The sequence below is a fragment of the Pongo abelii genome, chromosome 18 (genome assembly GCF_028885655.2).
Source record: "Pongo abelii isolate AG06213 chromosome 18, NHGRI_mPonAbe1-v2.0_pri, whole genome shotgun sequence".
Taxonomy (NCBI): domain Eukaryota; kingdom Metazoa; phylum Chordata; class Mammalia; order Primates; family Hominidae; genus Pongo; species Pongo abelii.
The window spans coordinates 64501054-64519899 of record NC_072003.2 but is presented as its reverse complement, the minus strand read 5'-3'; the positions used below and the strand labels follow the sequence as shown (position 1 = coordinate 64519899).

Sequence of the window (18846 nt, the reverse complement as noted above, 5' to 3'; positions counted from 1 at the left end):
GATCCCATTAGAAATATTTCCTCATACTCTCTTCAACTGTTGACTCAATGAGACAAATTGGGAGTAAGATTTTGGGTCTATAGCTACACAGAAATCTAAACAGTGCAGAAATGGATTTTCAACATGAATTTTTTAAAACTTAGACTTTTAGAGTTGTTTTAATTCAAACAGTATCTTTGGTTCTTAGAGTCAGAATTTTCCTTAAAGGTCATATTAGCTGTTGTCTGCAGGCATCTTTTGGAGGTGTGAACTTGCAATCATTGTGCAAAACAAAGATTCTGGCACTTTTAATTCTATTATGCAACCTGAGAATAATTTTACTTTTAAAAATACATGTCTATATTGTATGAATGCAATATGTCATCATAACTGTGAGTAAAGATGTCCCTGGAACAAACAACAACAACAAAAAACCCATCAGACTAAGGATATGTCATCTGCCCATCCACCCATTTATCAGAATATCCATCCATTCATTCATTTAGCAAAAGTCATACACACTGAAAATCAGCTAGGCTGTGGATATAAGGGTTGACAAGGTAGACACAGTATCTATTCTTATGGATCTTATATTTAGTTTGTGGGAGTGGACCATAGAAAGAAAACAAGCAAAAAAAATAATTTTTAGTAGTGATAAATGTGATCAATAGTACATGGCAATGTGATGTATTGGGAAGTGGCCTTGACACTTGAGGAAGATAGTCATCATCTTGGCTGAGGAGCACTGCTCATGGGAAGATGGTAGTGATGGCCTTGGTATTTACCATAACGGGGGGTGGGCCTACAAAGTGGTGAGTAGGGAGGGAAGAGAAGAAGGGAGGAAGAAGGAAAATAGAAAAAATAAAAATGAGGAAGAAGGAATGAATAAATGGAGATAGGAAAGTAGGGCAAGATATTAGTATCACAATTCATATTTTCCCAAACTGATGACCTGGAATCCCCACAATTGTCCTGGGAGTGGGGTCCCCTAATGTGGAAGGAGAGCTCCAAAGAGGAAAGGGAGTTTGACTAGCATCACAGGTGAGGTCAGGGCTCTGCCCAGAGAAGAACCTGTGCCTTTGGCTGTGGTGCCCTGCTTGTGCATGCCTGTCTCTCCTCATGATTGGTTGGTGTCTTCTTGGCAAGGAAGGTTTGTCTCAGCAGTGATGGATTAGGAGAGTGGTATGCATCTCTTGGGGTTCTGAGAGGCCAAGAAATGTGGAGAACAAGTTTGTGTAAGTGGTTGGAATGGAAATGTTATTAGAACATAGTTCCTCTGAGTAATGGATAAAAGCTTTAAGGTGCTATGCCTGGAAGAATATAGCCTACACATATTTGAGGAATTACTTTAAGGAAGAAAGTTATCAGATTTTTTACCTTTGACAATATTAGAAAAGCAATTAAATGTGTATCTTAGGATGAAAAATTTAAATTTTAATCAGAACTGCTCCCTTGATAAGAGGTGTTAGCTATAGAGGGCATGGAATTGTTTTTTCAGAGATCATTACACATAGTGGTTGTCTACTCATTGTAGATATCACCAATGAATGCCATTCTGGTGGGGGATGCCCCTGGCTGCCCCCTTACTCCAGTTTCCTCAAATTCACTATCTTTTGGTTTTTCTTTTTCTTTTTCTTTTTTTTTTTTGAGACAGAGTCTCGCTCTGTCACCCGGGCTGGAGTGCAGTGGCACGATCTCAGCTCACTGCAACCTCCACCTCCTGGGTTCTTGTGATTGACATTCTTGTGATTGACAGTGCACTTGAGACAAGGAAAAACAACATTTACCACATAGGTCCTCAAAATTGTTGGATGACATGAATAGATGAGTGGGTGAATGAATTAATATTTGGCTTCCCTAGACCTTCCCTGTTTTTTTAAATATTCCATGTTTTCACTTGTATTGTCTACTCTCCTTGGGAGATCATGGCACCCTGTAATATAAAATTTGTTATCGTACAGCTGTCTATATGCTGTTCCCAGTAGCAATGGATTCCATAAGACTTAGATTGGCATTCCATTTCACAAGTCATCATACCCAGTTTTATTGGATGGGTGAATTAAAGGGTTAGTAAGTGACTGAAATTATGAATGAATGCGTGACTAAGAAAATAGACGATCATAAAGCACATCTGTAATTTCAGGTTCTCTGCTCAATATATCAAATATAATAGACATCTGAAAGTGACCTCAAAGGTCATTTTATTCTTACCTTTTTTAAACAGATTTAGGTGCTGATATTTAGAAAAATTTAAAAGATTACACGCCCCCCCCACACACCAAATCACATGGCATAGTAGTGGCAGAGACAAGAACAGGACTTCAGCAGTTTTAGTTCCTAGTGAGGTTCACCCTTCACTACACAATTTCTTATCTTAAGTAACAGGCATTTTATAAGCACCTATGATATTCCAGACCCAATAGGAGATGCTACGGGGGATACTAAAAATGAAGACAGAGGCAGGGCATGGTGTCTCATGCCTGTAATCCAGCCAACTTGTGAGGCCAAGGTGGGAGGATTGCTTGAGCCCAGGAGTTTGAGATCAGCTTGGGCAACATAGTGAGACCCTGTCTCTAAAACACACACACATACACACACACACACACACACACACACACACACACACAAAGACACAGTTGCAATCTGCAATTCTCCAGCATCTCATAGACAAATGAGGGTAATTTGATAAATTCCCAACAGCACATGTATTACATACCCAGAGAAGGAGGGTCAGTCTGGCCAGCTGCTCCCATATTTCCTTGCTGCTAGAGTAGTATTTGAATATATCATGTAACTAGACTAGAAGGTTTATCTTACAGTAGTATCTGATGCTGTTAACTCTAGCTTGTTGTTCTGTCATCCCTTAGTATCCAAGGAATTTTAGGATTAACAGGGAGAGGGATGTGGTAGCAATATGAGGTTCAATAGTAAATATTGAACCTCTCATTACCCCTGTTCTTTCCCTGAAGATACCCATTGGTCAGTTGGTTCTTCCAGCTGCTGCCCTACCCAGTTTCATGGCCTTCTCTTCCATAGTTGACCTATTTTGATAATTGATTTTCTCCATTGTGTTGAGCAAGCTGAGTCTTCTGGTAGGAAGGAAGAATCAATAAGGGTTGCCATCCTTGTGTTACTCCAATAATCCAAGCAATCCTAGGCTGAGTTTGATTGGCTCACCTGCTCTTTTTTGATGGTTTCTGGTTAGATTGTCATTCTAGCAGAGCTTAGTTATTGGGCAAAATCACAGAGAAAACCAATTTACAGACTCAATTGCTGAATTTCCTCTTATTTTTTAAAATTTTTTATCTTAACTTTTCTGATCAAAAGTCCCCAGTAGTGGACTGGAAGTAGAGAATGTGAAAGGATTCCCATGTGTTGTGGGGGAGATACTACTTTTCTGTTCTTTGTTATAGGACTGATTACATAGGTGTGTTTCCTAATTCATAGAGCTGTGCTCTTCTTTGTGTATATTATACTTAACATTTTTAGAAAAATAAAAAGCGACTACTACTGATAATAATAATAATTTCATTCCTAGAACAGTGGTGATTTTGCCCCCAGAGGACATTTGGCAAGATCTAGAGACATTTGTTTTGCCACAGCTTGGGAGGGAATGCTGCTGGCATCAAGTGGATAGGGGCCAGGGATGCCGCTAGACGTCCTGCAGTGCACAGGACAGCCCTCTGCAAAAAACAGTCATCCGACCCAAAGTGCCAGTAGTGCTGAGGCCGACAAGCCCTATCCTAGAGAATGAGGGTCAATCTGAAAGATTCATTATTGAACAGTCATGACAATTGCCATTTATAGAGACTTATGAAGTAGATTGGCTATATCTTCATTTTGCATTTGAGGAAATTGAGGCTAACGAAGCTAATTTGTCCAACATGACCCAGTTGGGAATCCAGGTCCCCATGCAGTCCAAACCTTGTTCTTTACAACACGTTATTATTTTGCCTATTATCACTTCTCTAGCAATTTTGAAAACTTACAAATATGTTTTTCCCAATAGCTGAAATGAGTTTGTGTGTGTGTGTCTGTGTGTGTGTGAAACAACCAGATGAAAGGTAATAACGAGAAGAGGCTTTAAAAGATATTATCTACATAGTCTTCTGCAATGATGCCTTTAACAAAACATAATAATAGACTACTGTGAACTGCTTTTGCCAAGAACATGTCAAAAAAAATCAAACTGAAAGCATAGTCTTCTAGTTATTGAACGAATTGAAATTTGACCTTTGGATACAGGTAAGAATACAACTGTCATTCAAGGGAGTTAAAACCTGTTTCTGACTATTGTCAGGAGACTGAATAGCCTATTCCAGTTCCTTGAGTCAGAAATTTTCTGAAGCTTCCATTTGTAAATATTAATATATACATAGGGAATTAGTCAAAGTTCAACCAGGGGAACAGAACCAACAGGATACACACACATACACCCCAAATATATACATATATATTTGTATATACCAAACTGCATATATTTGGTATATATACATGTAATACATATGCCAAATTTATATAGTTGGTGTATATACTTGTATATATGTTATATATATAATATGTATAATATATGTGTGTATATATATTTGGCATGTGTTTGTGTATATATACACATATATGTACATATATGTACACACATACACATATGTACATATGCACATATATACATACATGCACATATATACACATACATGCACATACACATGCACATATACACATGCATGCACATATATACACACACATGCACATATATACACATAAATGCACATATACATGCACATACATATACATACATGTACATACACATGCACATATATACACATACATGTACATACACATGCACATATACACATAGGTACATATATACACACATACACACACACACCCCCCAAAATATTTATGGTAAGAGATTGACTTAAGCAATTTTAGCATATAGTAGTCTGTTTGGGCTGTTATAACAAAATATCTTAGGCTGGATCATTTATAAAGAACAGAAATTTATTGTTTACAGTTCTGGAGGCTGGAAAGTCCAAGATCAAGGCACTTTCAGATTCTGTGTCTGATGAGGGAGAGACAAGAATACTTGTAATACTTCACTGGAAGTATTACAATGAAGTTGTAGCTACATGGATGTATGCTTGGGATAAAATGTTAAGAGGTACAAGGTAGGCCATCGAATTATGTATTCAGTCTGACTTCAACTTACTACACACATACTTATGCATTTATGTATATATTAGAGCATGTAGAGAAATTATGGCAAAATGCCAGCAGCAATTGCATAGGGCTGGAATTTAAGTTTAAAATTTAAATTGTATTCATTTTCAATTTGTAATTACTGTATATTCCTCATAGATGGCACCATCTCAATGCCTTCTCACATAGTGGAAGAGGCAGGGAGCTCTTTTGATTCACTTTTATAAGGGCATTGATCCCTTGGCCTAATCACCTTTAAAAATCCCCACCTTTTAATATCATCACATTACAGATTATGTTTCAACATATGAACTTGAGGGAGATATTTTAAGACCTTAGCACTGAGGTTGGCTGGGAAAATTCAAAATCCATAGGGCAGGTAGGCAGGAAGGGTAGACTAGACTTCTCAGATGAGAGCTGACATTGCAGTCCACAGATGGGATTTTAGCTTCATCAGGGAAGTCTCAGTTCTGCTCTTAATGCCTTTCAACTGGTTGAATAAGGCCCATCCAGATAATCTAGGAGGATTTTCCACACTTAAAGTAAACTGATTACAGACTTGAATTACATCCACTGAATACCTTCACAATAACACCTAGATTGCTTAGATTATTGCTTAATTGTATAACTGTGGACAATAACCTAGCCAAATTAACACATAAAACTGATCATTACATGTAGTAAACTATATAGTTTTCCTAATTTAGAAGTAACTTTAGATGGTGGAGTAGGTTTATCAAAAGCCACAAGTGTTAAGTAATGTAAAGCACATTGTTTCTCTCAACAGTGTGAGGATGTGGTTGGTGGCCATACCCACCTATCCAGCTGTTCTCCCAGATTGGAGATATCTTTGTATGCAACCAATACTTGTAATTCTGTCTTGAAACTCACTGTGATGTCATACAGAGACGCAATGTTGCAGACTGGAAAGAATGAGGAGTGAGGTAGACCTGGACCCAATCCCTGGGTCTGCTATTTAGGAGCTATGTGAATATGCCTATGACCTACCTGCATTAGAGGTAGTAACACACAACTTCACAGGTTCTGGTGAGATTTACCTGAAACATGCTTGTGCAGTGTATGGCAATATAGATACATACCTGTATAGAGACAGGTATGTCTTAATTTCTTTGCGCTGCTATAATAAAACGCCACATCCTGGGTAATTTATAACCAAGAGAATGTTTTTTTTTTCTCGCAGTTCTGCAAGCTGGAAAGTCTCGGGATCAAGGTGCCACATGTCTGGTGTCTAGCAAGGGCCTGTTCCTCATAAATGATGCCTTCTGAGTGTCCTCAGATGACAGAAGAGATGGAAGGGGTGAAAACAGGTGTATTTCCTCCTTTAAGTCCCTTGATAAGGGCATTAATCCTATTCTTTTATAGTCCTCTGTTTGTAGTCAGTATCATCGTGTCTCCTTCTGGGAGGGGATTATGAAACCATGTTAAAGAAACACAGAGAGGAGTACAAAGGAGAGGCTGAGACTAAGACAGGATTTTATAAATTCCATGGAAGAGTCACTGGCTGAGATTGTGGTTATTGAACTGGACTGCTATGCTTGGGTCCTTGTTTGAATTAAGCAACCCAAGAGATGTGTCTATGTATACACCTGCATATTTATATATAAATACATATCTACTGTGTGTGTGTGTGTGTGTGTGTGTGTGTGTGTAGTTTTCTGTTTATTTTTGTTGCTAGGAAAGAACACTATGTGTCATAAATTATGGTGTGCTTTAGAATGAAGTACTTTGCTCCATCTTACAACCTTGCTTTTACTTTCCCTTCATCCTACTTTTTAAAAACTTCCCTTTGTTTAAATCTTAGTGCATTGCTGGTATTTATGAAGGCCATTCGACTTCTCTTAAGGAGAGGCCTTAAATAAATGGGTCAGTAAATAGGCCTTAGTATTTGAGCTCTCCATAAGGCCAATCATTGGGAGTCCAATCACCTTTCTCCTGGAGGCTTGCTCAGAGCTTTAGTTAAACCCTATCAAATAGTAATTTTTTATTAAGGCAGAGTTGGTCCTAATATTCATCCAAGGAGCATATATTCAAATGATAGACTTCTCGCTAATTAATTTTGCTTTCTTATTTTGACATTCAGTGAGGCCTTTTTAGTGTTTTTAATGTGTGCATTATAGTATGTATAAGAACATACTGAAATTACCAATTTAATCATATCCTTCTCCAGATTATTAGCATTTTGAGGGTAGGGACTATAATGATTTTATCTCTGTATACCTAGTATCTACCACTGTGAATGTCACGTAGTAGATTATTTTGTTGGATGAATGGATGCTTGCTAAAATGACTGCTGTGTACGTGTGTGTATATTTGTACACGAACACACACTGCTATGGTTTGAAGGATCATGTCTCCTTCAAAATTCATGTTGAAAAATAATCCCTAATTAAATAGTATTGAGAGGTGTGGGTTTTGGGAAGTGTACCAGAGCTGCTGATTGCTCTAGAACCACCCCACAATTCTGAGTTTATTAGGCTCAGAGCCACAGAGAGCCTTGAGTTCTGGGCACTTCTGTCACCCATCTCCTTTTGCAGCCCCCGACAAAGAATTTTCCTTTTTAGCCTCAGTGTTTGCATGCCTAGGAGTGGATCACTGTGCTCCTTGTAGTCTTTGGGTCTCAGAAATAGTGAACAAGTACAGCATCCAGGGTGGAATTTTTGCCTTTAGTACCCTCCCCTGAATTCTTAAAAAAAAAAAAAAAAAAAGGAACCCAACACTGGGAGGCCAAGGCAGGCAGGTCAATTGAGGCCAGGAGTTCAAGACCAGCCTGGCCAACATGGTGAAACCCCATCTCTACTAAAAATAGATTAAATTAGCTGAGCGTGGTGGCACATGCCTGTAAACCCTGCTACTCAGGAGGCTGAGGCAGGAGAATTGCTTGAACTTGGGAGGCGGAGGTTGCAGTGGGCCAAGATCATGCCACTGCACTCCAGCCTGGACAACAGAGCGAGACTCCATCAAAAAAAAAAAAAAAAAAAAAGGAGAGAAATTTGTAATTTTGTAAATACTATAAGCTGAATGAATTTGTTAAAAAGTACATCACATCACTACATAAGTGACTTGACTTCAGGGTTCTTTTTATTTCTTATTTATTTTTCCTTTAAGGAAAGGTCAAGACACTTTTTTTTTTTTTTCTGGAAAATGTCCCTCAAGATGAGGTGAAACCTCAGTGTCCCATGAACAGATGATGGAACTGTTCATGGGTGAGACAAGGAACCTGTGATTTGAGCTGAGTTGCAAGAGACACAGGAGACATCCGGGGACTAGGTGAATGGACACCTGACACTTGGTCTGGGCTTGGCCACTTGGCTGTGGCCATGTTCCTCAGCTCTTTTGTGTCTCAGGCATCCCCACCAATAAGCAGAAGATAGTAATAGCCACCCCATCTCTATTAAGCTTGGTGTCAAGTGGTACTAAGACATGGGTTAGATAGTGCCTCTAACAGCCAAGAATAGAGATTTCTATCAGTTTGGCCCGAAGCACTTCTGTCTCCCTGGGCTGAATGGGATTGAGGTCATCTTTCTGTCTTCTGCTCTGGGCTGTGAGGTCACCATCACTGGAAAGCTGTGGAAGGAACATTGGCCTGGGAGTCCAGAATTTTTAATTCTCAACTAGATTCTGTCATTTTTAGTTAAAACTTGGGTAACTAATTTTTCCACTTGGGACATCTGTGTACGTATTTTTTAAATAATGGAGCTAAGTTTGGTGACCTCTAAGAGACTTTTCAGCTTTGAGGGGCTGCAGTGTAGCAATCACTGTGCTGTGGGATGGAGATAAGTAAGTGATGAGGACAGACCCTGCCATCTGTGACTATGGCATTCTATCGGAAGAGGCACAACATCTATGACAGGACAATCTCAGATTGTGGTATTTGTCCAAAAGGAAATGAACAGAGTCGTGTAATAAAATGAGAGGTGAAATGACTTCAGGTAGATCCAGAGAGACTTCTCTGGGGAGGTGACATTATTTATTATCCCTGGGACAAGGAGGGAGCTTGATAAATAATTTTAAAGATACATTAGCCAATTGAGTGAATGTTTATTGAGCACCTACTCTGTGCCTGACTTTAAATAGGGAACTGAGGCTAGGGTATTTAAGAAATCTTTCTTAAGAAAGGCCTAATCTCAGGTGGATCACGAGGTCAGGAGATTGAGACCATCCTGGCTAACACGGTGAAACCCTGTCTCTACTAAAAATACAAAAAATTAGCTGGGCGTGGTGGTGGGCGCCTGTAGTCCCAGCTACTTGGGAGACTGAGGCAGGAGAATGGCGTGAACCCGGGAGGTGGAGCTTGCAGTGAGCCGAGATTGCACCACTGCACTCCAGCCCGGGCCACAGAGTGAAACTCCATCTCAAAAAAAAAAAAAAAAAAAAAAAAAGAAAGAAAGGCCTAATCTATAGAGGAAAGAGACACACAGGAGTAAATCTTTCTTCTATTGTAACAACGGTAATCAGAAGAGATATGTGGGATTCAGGGACATTGATGTGCTGAGGTATGATCAACAGCATTCATAGAAAATGAGTGTTGAAATGGAAAAGAAACCACCAACATTATTTTTAAGTAATTATATTTCTTCTGCTGAGATTTTACAATAATCATCTCACTTTTCTGGAATTAATACTAAATAAATAGGTGGAAATATTTAAAAATTAGATGCACAAAAATATCTGTCATGGCAAAAATCAAAACTTAAATATCTAACCAGAGGAGATTTCTTAAATAAATTATGGTATATTTTTATGGTGAACTATAATTCAGTCACTAGAAGTATTACAAAGAAGTTGTAGCTACATGGACGTATGCTTAGGATAAAATGTTAAGACGTACAAGGTAGGCCATTGAATTATGTATTCAGTCTGACTTCAGCTTACTACACACATACTTACGCGCTTATGCATATATCAGAGCATGTAGAGAAGTTATAGCAAAATGCCAGCAGCAGTTGCATAGGGCTGGAATTTAAGTTTAAATTTTAAATTTTATTCATTTTCAATTTTTAATTACTGTATATTAGTACTCGAGTAGGAAACACACTTAAAATATCTCCAAACCTGGAGTGTTTGGAAAAGAATGGAATAGTGGTTCCTTCTAGTACAGTCTGTTTCTGATGAATTAGTCATCACACCTTTGGAACAAAAGCAGAACTTTGGATTTAAAAATAAACTTTACATTTTTTTTTTAATTTGAAGCCTTTAGGATACTGTAATTCATTTCTACTATCCACATTTTTTGCTACAAATTTAAATGAAGTAAGAATAGAAAGCATATGTGAGTTGGGAAAACCTTATTTTATTGTATGTTTCTGTTGGACCCCAGGAATGGCTGGGGGGAGGGAAGAACTGTTGTATAATTATTTCATAACTGAGGGTTCTAAGGCTTAGAGATGGGGAGTTGTTTGCCCATGGTCACATGGCTGATTTATAGGGACATTAGGCATCATCAAGATGTAGATGGGGAGAATAAGGCTCAAGAAAGGATTGGACCAAGACTTGTTATTTTCTTGCTGTTGGTGGTGGTGATAGTGGTATCTGTGGTAATGGTGATAAGGGGCAGAATGAAGTATCCAGTATAATCAGTTGAGAGACACAATATTGTTAGTTGTAAGATGACATTCTTCTGTATACATTCTTTTCAAAGCAGGAACACAATGTTGGAAAGGAAATTATAAACCCAACACTAGATCAGGTGTCACTTAAGGTCTAGATTTCAACTTTGCTATTAAGCGAAAACTTAGAACATGTCAGTTTTCAGAATAGAAATGTTTATCTCCGTATCTGAATTTTAAAATGCATTGTGCATATGTTCTGCCACTTAAAAGTAACAATCTTTTCCATTTTTCTCATTTTATTGCAAATTGCAATCACACCATGTCACCAAAAAGTTATTTAGTGACAACTTAGGGGGAGCCAAAAAGTTTCCTGTAATTTGCATATATTTTCCACATTCGGAATGTTAGTGATTAAATTTTTTGTATGTTCACTTAAATAATATATTATTATTGAAAATAAATACAATAATAAATGCAAAATGTTGGCGCTAATGGCATATGCTAAACATTTTCACAGTGCAACACGGCATACGCTTAGTTATTCATTAAGAGATTTTAAAATAACTCATATTTAGCAAGAATACATTATCTTTTATTCAGAATTAATTATATGCTGTTTTGTGTATGGTAATTTAAAGTGCTACCCACTTCTAATATGTAACATGCAAAAGAAACTATGGTTACAATTCATTAGAATTGGCTTCTTTCCTTTGCAATTTAGTGGCATAATTAATACATAGAACTGGAATGCGACTTGTTACTTGAATCAAAAGTTATATAAAGTGCAGATAACTAACAGTTACACATCCTTTTTCTTTTTTTAAGCACAGCAAGACTTAGAAGAATGGGATAAGTCATGAGAGTAAGTCACACATAATTGGTTATTTTACCATTCTTTGATAGTTTTAAGAGCAAGTTTTCACAAGGGCGATTTGAATTAGAGGGTAGAATAATATTTTAAAAATCGTTTTCTATTATTCAAATATAGAATGTTATTAAATTTTTTGGTATTGCTGGTTAAGTGCCTAGAACTTGATCATCTTCTATTTCTTTTTCTTTTTTGCTATGAGAAAAATAATGCTCAGAGAAGTTGAAATCCTTGCCTAGGGTAATGTAGTTCGTGACTAGGAACCCAGAGTTGGAGGTTTCTTGGTTTAGGTGAGGCTGCTGTTTGAGTTGCAGGAAAGTTACTCATATTGCCACTTTCTACCTTGGTTATTATAACAGGTTCAATAAAGGCAATATATTTGAACAGCATATTACCCCAACTAAACAAGAAGCTGACAAGAAGATGACCTCAACTAAACAAGAAGGAAGAAAATGACAAAAACAAAGTGCATCGAAAGTGGAAAACAAAATTCCCAAATGCACTTTCCATTTCTTTGAACACATATGTTGATGTCTTGACTTTTTCCCTAAAAGTGAAAGCATCTTGAATAATAATACTATTCATTCTGACCTGAGTGGAATGAGATGAGCACTCTACTCTGCTGACGAAAGTATAAATCAATAGTAGAGGGCATTTGGCAAAGTTTGTCTTGAACCTAAACATGTATCAGGCCCTTTGTTTTACTTGGTTAATTTCTGATATCTAGCCTTAGGAAACACTGAAACACGCAAGATAGAAGCTCATAAAAATGTGTTCATCCAGGTGATTTCTACAGTAGGTAAATTTTACCTTAATACAGCTGTTAAAAATGCTCAACACATTTTTATTTATAGGAGGCAAAAGTGAAAACATGCTAAATGATTACCCCTTAGAGGAACTCTTTGAATAGTAACAGTTCATTCATACAACTGAAAAGTTTAAGATATTTTTAATAATGAATATATTTTTAATAATGTAGAGAATTACTTGTGGTATAGTATTTATTACAGATGCATGATGAAAATTGTATGTAAATCACAATCTATATTTTAAAAACAATAAGCATGGTTAAAATTATTAGAAGGTAGTGAGCATTTTAGCATGACAACTAAAATGAGTTATCACTGGGTGACAGGATTATCCATTCATTATTCAGTTGTCTTATTTCTTTTGGATTGCTATTAAAAAATACCTTAGAGTGGGAAATTTATAAACAACAGAAAATGTATTATTGACAGTTCTAGAGGATAGGAACTTCAAGATCAAGGTGCCAGCTGATTCGGTGTCTGGTGAGGGCCCGTTCCTAATAGACGGCACCTTCTGTGTCTTCATGTGGCTGAAGGGGCAAGGGAGCTCCCTGAAGCTTCGTTTGTAAGGACACTGATGCCATTCACGAGCTTGGATCCCTCATGACTTAACCACTTCCCTAAAACTCCATCTCTTAATACGATCATATTGGGTATTAGGTTTCAACATAAATAAATTTTGAGGAGATATCGACATTCAGATCATATCACCAGTCATTTGTATATTTATTTTGCCAACTTCATTTAATTTATTTTGCACCTCTACATTTCCACGATCTTCTTCAATGATGATTAATTACTGTTAAAAAGAAGGAAAAAGACAACAATAAAGGTCAAAGTGAAGAGTCCTGCTATACGGGCATGTTGTATTAAATGTGCCTGTGTCACAGGATGACCACACATGTGGCCTACTTTTTTGTAGATTCAACTACAGTTTGATAACAGCCCTTACCTGGTAAAGAGGACCCAAGTTAATAGCACTGATAAAATTCATTAACATTTCATTTTCTCAGTCACAGTAATTGTCGATCAGCCCCGAGAATATCATTCTGAGCAGCTTGTGTTGCAAACAATTTACCTAATGCAGTTGATTTACATAAATCTCCTCCACATTCATCCAACAGTAGGGTTTTTAATTTCCATTATTTTTATCAACTCTGATAAAAATATTAAGAGCAAGGAATTTGCTCCCTGCAGCAGCATGTGATGTATGATTTGCATTAGAGTCCACCTAGTACTTACTGCTTGATACCTTCCCATGGTCAGACTCTCAGTTCCAGTCCAGGAAGTAAACATGTTTCCTACAAATTAACTCAATTACATAGTCCCCTGAATTGCAGCAAACATTTCTTATACTGAGCCACTTGCATATTCTCTGTGGTAGCTGACACTTCATCATTCCTAAGGGAAGGCATGAAGAATTAGACTAAATTCCCTGGATTCAGAAAGAAAGGGAAAGGGATTAAGATGTTGAAATTGCTCAGGCTCTGCTGCTGTCGTTGTTGGAGGAAGCAATACCTGTGTCAGGTGCAAAATGTAATAGTTCTGATTACCTACTACCTATCATCTGGGACATTTCCAATTCACACTTAACTCCGAAGTCTGCTCTATATCGAAAGATTCTAGGGCATGCTGGCCTAGGGCTTTCTTTCATCTCAAATGATATCACTTTTTTCTCATTTAAAATTCACTCTGAAGGCCCTAAAGTCGAATATTTGACTTAGATGTTTCCATGAAAGCAATTTAAAATACACTTTCTTTTACTGTCCTGGAATATCCAAGAGTCTATAATTTTGTATAATGTCCAATCTCTATACCATACCCTGGCCTTCAGAGTGAGGGCTCTGGGACCTATTGCCTTTTGTGCTCTAGGACTTGTGTTCGTTTTATGAGGGTTTTATAAAAGGTAGTCTGCAGACCATCTGCTTCAACATTACCCGGGAAACTCATTTCAAAGGAAGTTTCTAGAATCCTAACCCTGACCTTCTGTAACTGGGGGTGAACTCTGAGATGCTGCATTTGTAACCAGCTTTCTGGAGACTGTGAAGCTCCCTAAAGCTTGAGATGTGCCAGATTAACTATTTTCTGTTTTCGGAGAGCTTTCACCCATGCTATCTCATTCTGTACATCATAACAGCTTTATTTACGTGGAGCTGCCTTCATACTCACAAGGGGTGAATAAACATTCTAACATCACAGAGACAACAGAGGTGGATCTAGATGTAGCTTTCACAGTGTGCTTCCTGGGCCAGCAGTTTCAGTAACATCTGAGGATATGTTAAGAATGCATTTTCTTGAGCTCACCCTCACACTTTCTGAATCAGGAACGCTTGAGGTGGCTTTAAAGAGCCATGCAAGTGACTCTGATGATCTATAAAGTTTGAGAACCATTGGTATACCTAGTGTATGGTTTTACAGCATCCTGGTACTAGCTGCATGCCACTATGTATTTAAATTATCTACGTTACCAATTTCTGTAAAGGGCTAGACAGTTGTTAGCTTCAGATCCCAATTTCTTTTAGAGAATATCAAGGACTGAAAGCTCCAGAAGATATTTTTGAATCAATGTCATTGGCAAATGATGCCTTTGAAACAGGGAATGGTTCTACCAGGAAGGTAATGGTCTGGACTCTTAAAAGCAGCATCAAAATAGCACCACAAGACCCATCAGGTTTTAAATTAGATAACAGACTTCTAAGTTAAAGCTAGTTGAGTTGAATCTTGGTTTTGACATTTACCAGCTGTGAAGCTTTTTGAAAAGCTAAAGAATATCTGAGAGAATTACTTTTCATACCTGAAAAAGAGTGTAAGGATAGTACCTTCCTTTCACATGACGATTTTGAGCATTACATGGGGCAATGAATGAAAGTGCTTTGCTGAGGATCTGGTAATAAGAAAATGCCCAAAGAATGTTATAAGGCACGTAACCACACATATGAATTGCAGTTTCCTCACTCTTAGTTCCCTCATTTTAAATTTTGAGTAATTATAGTGTCTAAAAGTAGTGAGTTTCAGTAAAAAGCAAAACCGAGTGGATCTCTGTAGCAATAGAATCTACAGTCTATCCTATGAAAGATGAAAGAATTCAGACCAATCAATCTACCTACATCTCCAGCGTCTAGGACTAATTTTGGCACATGTTAAGTACTTGATGAATAGATTTGTGAGTAATTAATCAATAGCTGCGTTTTACAAAAGGGGTGCTTTTCAGAGTTCAGTTATATACACTATTTGGCTAATATTCCCAGTGATTCCACAAGGTAGGTATAATTACTGATTTCGTTTTTATAGAGGAGGAACCTCAAGCTTGTGGAGATGGAATGAGTTGACTAAGGTGGAATTGGGCAGCAACCCAGGTTATCTGACTCAGGGATCCTGTGCTTAATTACTTTTCTATCATGCTTTAACCACTATGCAGCTTTGGCTGGTAATCTCTAGCAATAAGCAGCAAGGGCAAGAAAGGTTAGAAATAATTTTTTAAGGCCGGGCAAGGTGGCTCATGCCTGTAACCCCAGCACTTTGGGAGGCCAAGGCGGACGGATAACCTGAGGTCAGGAGTTCGAGACCACCCTGCCCAACGTGGCAAAACCCTGTCTCTACTAAAAATACAAAAAAATTAGCCAGGCATGGTGGCGGGTGCCTGTAATCCCAGCTACTTGGGAGGCTGAGGCAAGAGAATTGCTTGAACCTGGGAGGTGGAGGTTGCTGTGAGTTGAGGTGGTGCCACTGAACTCCAGCCTGGACAACAAGAGTGAAGCTCCATCTCAAAAAATAATAATAATAATTTTTAAGCACCTGTGGATAGGACAGAAAAAGAAATTAAGCATTAGGTTGAATCAGCAATATGTTTTTGTGAATTCGGTAGCTAGAAGCTAATTAACTCCTAGCCAAAGTGGGAAGAGAAGGCTTTTTATTTTGTGATTAATATTTTAAACCATGTTCTTATAACATATTATACAAAAACACATGTAAAGCACTTGTGTAGCTGAATGCATTATTGCAAGGTAAATACTTCTAAACCACTTCTGTGAGGATCTTAAACCTTGTCAGATACTCAGGATGCCTCCTGAAGGCCATCACTCTGCACAAAGATGACTACTATTCTCACTTATATGATTCCCTCCTTGTTGTTAACGTGTATGTGCATTCCGAAACACTATAGCTTAATATTGCCATTTAAACATTTTTTTAATCTTTAGATAGGCTGCTGCTTCTTCTTCTTTTTTTCTTTTTGACAGAATCTTGCTCTGTCACCCAGGCTGAAGTGCAATGTTTCAATTTTGGCTCACTGCAACCTCCACCTCCTGGGCTCAAGCAGTCCTCCCACCTCAGCCTCCCAAGTAGCTAGGGCTACAGGCATGTACCCCTATGTGCAACTAATGTTTGCCCAGGCAGGTCTCCAACACCTGGGCTCAAGCAATCCTCCCACTTCAGCCTCCCAAAGTGCTGGGATTAGAGACGTGAGCCATCACACCTGGCCTTAGACCTTTTAAGTTTATTTTCATCTGTAAATTATCCTATCATCCGATGTCATTGAAGAAATGAAATAATTTATTTCGTAATACAAGTTTTCTCAACTTCAGCACTTATTGGCATTTTGAGCAGGACAATTCTTGACTGTGGGGGACTGTCGTGTACATTGTAGGATGTTTAGGAGCATCCCTGGTATCTATCCATCAGATGCCAGTAGCACTTCCTCTTCAGTCGTGACAAGGGAAATCCTCTCCAGAACTTACCAAATGTCTCCTGGAAAATAAAATTGCTCTGATTGAAGAGCTCTGCTGTGTTTTCCCTCTGTCCTGTTAATTTTCTGAAAATTGCATCTTGGATGAGTCTTAGTGTGATTCAGATTCAATTTTTAAATTTATTTTATTTATTGCTAAGACTACTTCCTAGGTGGCATGGGGACTTCCCACTGGAGGCACATAAAGTTGGTAATTTCTCTTGTGATGTCAGCCACCCCTGATGTCTGATGCTTAGATCCTTTATAAGGGAGTTGCAAAATGCTGACATTCCAATTCTGTCATTCCTTGGTCATTGATTTGTCAGAATATTTTTGTCAAGATATGTCTTGCCTTAGCAATGATTTGTTTGCCAGGATGGCTAGAATGGGAAAGGTCCCATGCAAGTTGGCCCATTTTTTTTCCAGGCTATCTTTTACCTAGTAGCCAGTCTTCCCCATTTTTGCTATTTGGACATACTCTTCTCAGCTTTGAAGAAGCAGCTTATCAAATGAGACAGGACCAGTGTGGCCCTCCTGGCCCATTTCTGCCTGGAGTCAATCACTCCTATGCTGTCCTGGCTCAGTGCCACTTACCATGTCAGGCATAATAATGTGCTCTCACGTCCTTCTTTCCCATTAGTCAGTGAGTAAAGCAAGGCTGTCTCACTCTTCTTTGCATCCCCACTGCATAGATTGGAACCAGGCAGCCTGATACCCGGGAAAGAGTGCAGGCTTTGCAGGGAGACCAACCTGGATCCAAATTCCAAATCTGAAAAGGAGCTGGTGGCTAATTCAAGTGAGGCACTCAAACTTTCTGTGTTTCAGTGTGTTCATTGTCAAAATAGAAAAAAAAGTCATTTCTCTCAGTTACTTTTAAGGATCAAGTCATTTGGAAACAGTGTTCGTGGGATTCCTACTCAATATACACTTAAGGTATTCTTTCCTATTTTAAGAGTAGCTTCTATTTAACCACTCACCATGTGCCAAGCCCTACTACATAAAACTCTTGTGTGCCTTCTCGTGTGATCCCCCTGCAGTGCCCACAGCCTATTATAGGTAAAGCATCAATGTCATAGGCAAATGATGCCCTTGAAACAGGTAATGGTCCTACCGGGAAGGTAATGGTTTGGGCTGTTAAAAGCAACATCAAAATAGGTAAAGAAAATGAGGCTTACCGAAGTTAAATATCTTTTCCTAAATTTCCAAGCTGATGTGGGTTGACTCTGCACTTAAACTCAGACCTTACTGATGGCAAAATTCACTATATATCCTGCCTTTAATTGGGTGTTACACCTTGAATAAATGAATGAATGACTAAATTAATAGATATAAGAAGATGATACTAGGAGTTTATTAGCAAATAATTATTTCCTCCCAGACTGTTCTTTTTTTCTGGGAAGTCAGTTGAATCTGGAGCTTACATTTTACACGTGAGTTGAGGCTACAATGACCAGTCAGAGAGAGCCCTGACTTCAGTGTGGACTTCTGAGGGAAGAGGAATACCAGGTGCCCAGTCTAACTTCTGCTACTGGTTGGCGGTGTGGTTTGTATAAGCCTCACGTATGCTCAGACACTACCTGGCACTTGTTTCTAACCAGCTGTTCACCCTCCTATGGTGAGGGGCTCACTGGGCCACCCAGTCCAATTGTGAGCACAGTTTCCTGGCAAGGGCTGGATCCCAGCCTTTTCCTCTGTCCTCTGCTA

The 18846-nt window shown here is 38.5% G+C and overlaps 1 protein-coding gene across 10 annotated transcripts in view; it reads left to right on the top strand.

Moving 5' to 3' along the window:
* The window catches only part of CDH11 (cadherin 11), a 173049-nt gene that overhangs the window by 21516 nt on the left and 132687 nt on the right, over nt 1-18846 (top strand). For 2 of the 10 annotated variants that reach the window (XM_063717332.1, XM_063717327.1), the window contains exon 1: nt 10411-11607. The exons of 7 other annotated variants lie outside the window; for them this stretch is intronic. The gene's annotated coding sequence lies outside the window, so the exon portion shown is untranslated. Of the gene's footprint in view, nt 1-6376; nt 6504-10410; nt 11608-18846 lie in introns of those variants that run through there. One more of the 10 variants, XM_063717334.1, reaches the window with a different exon arrangement.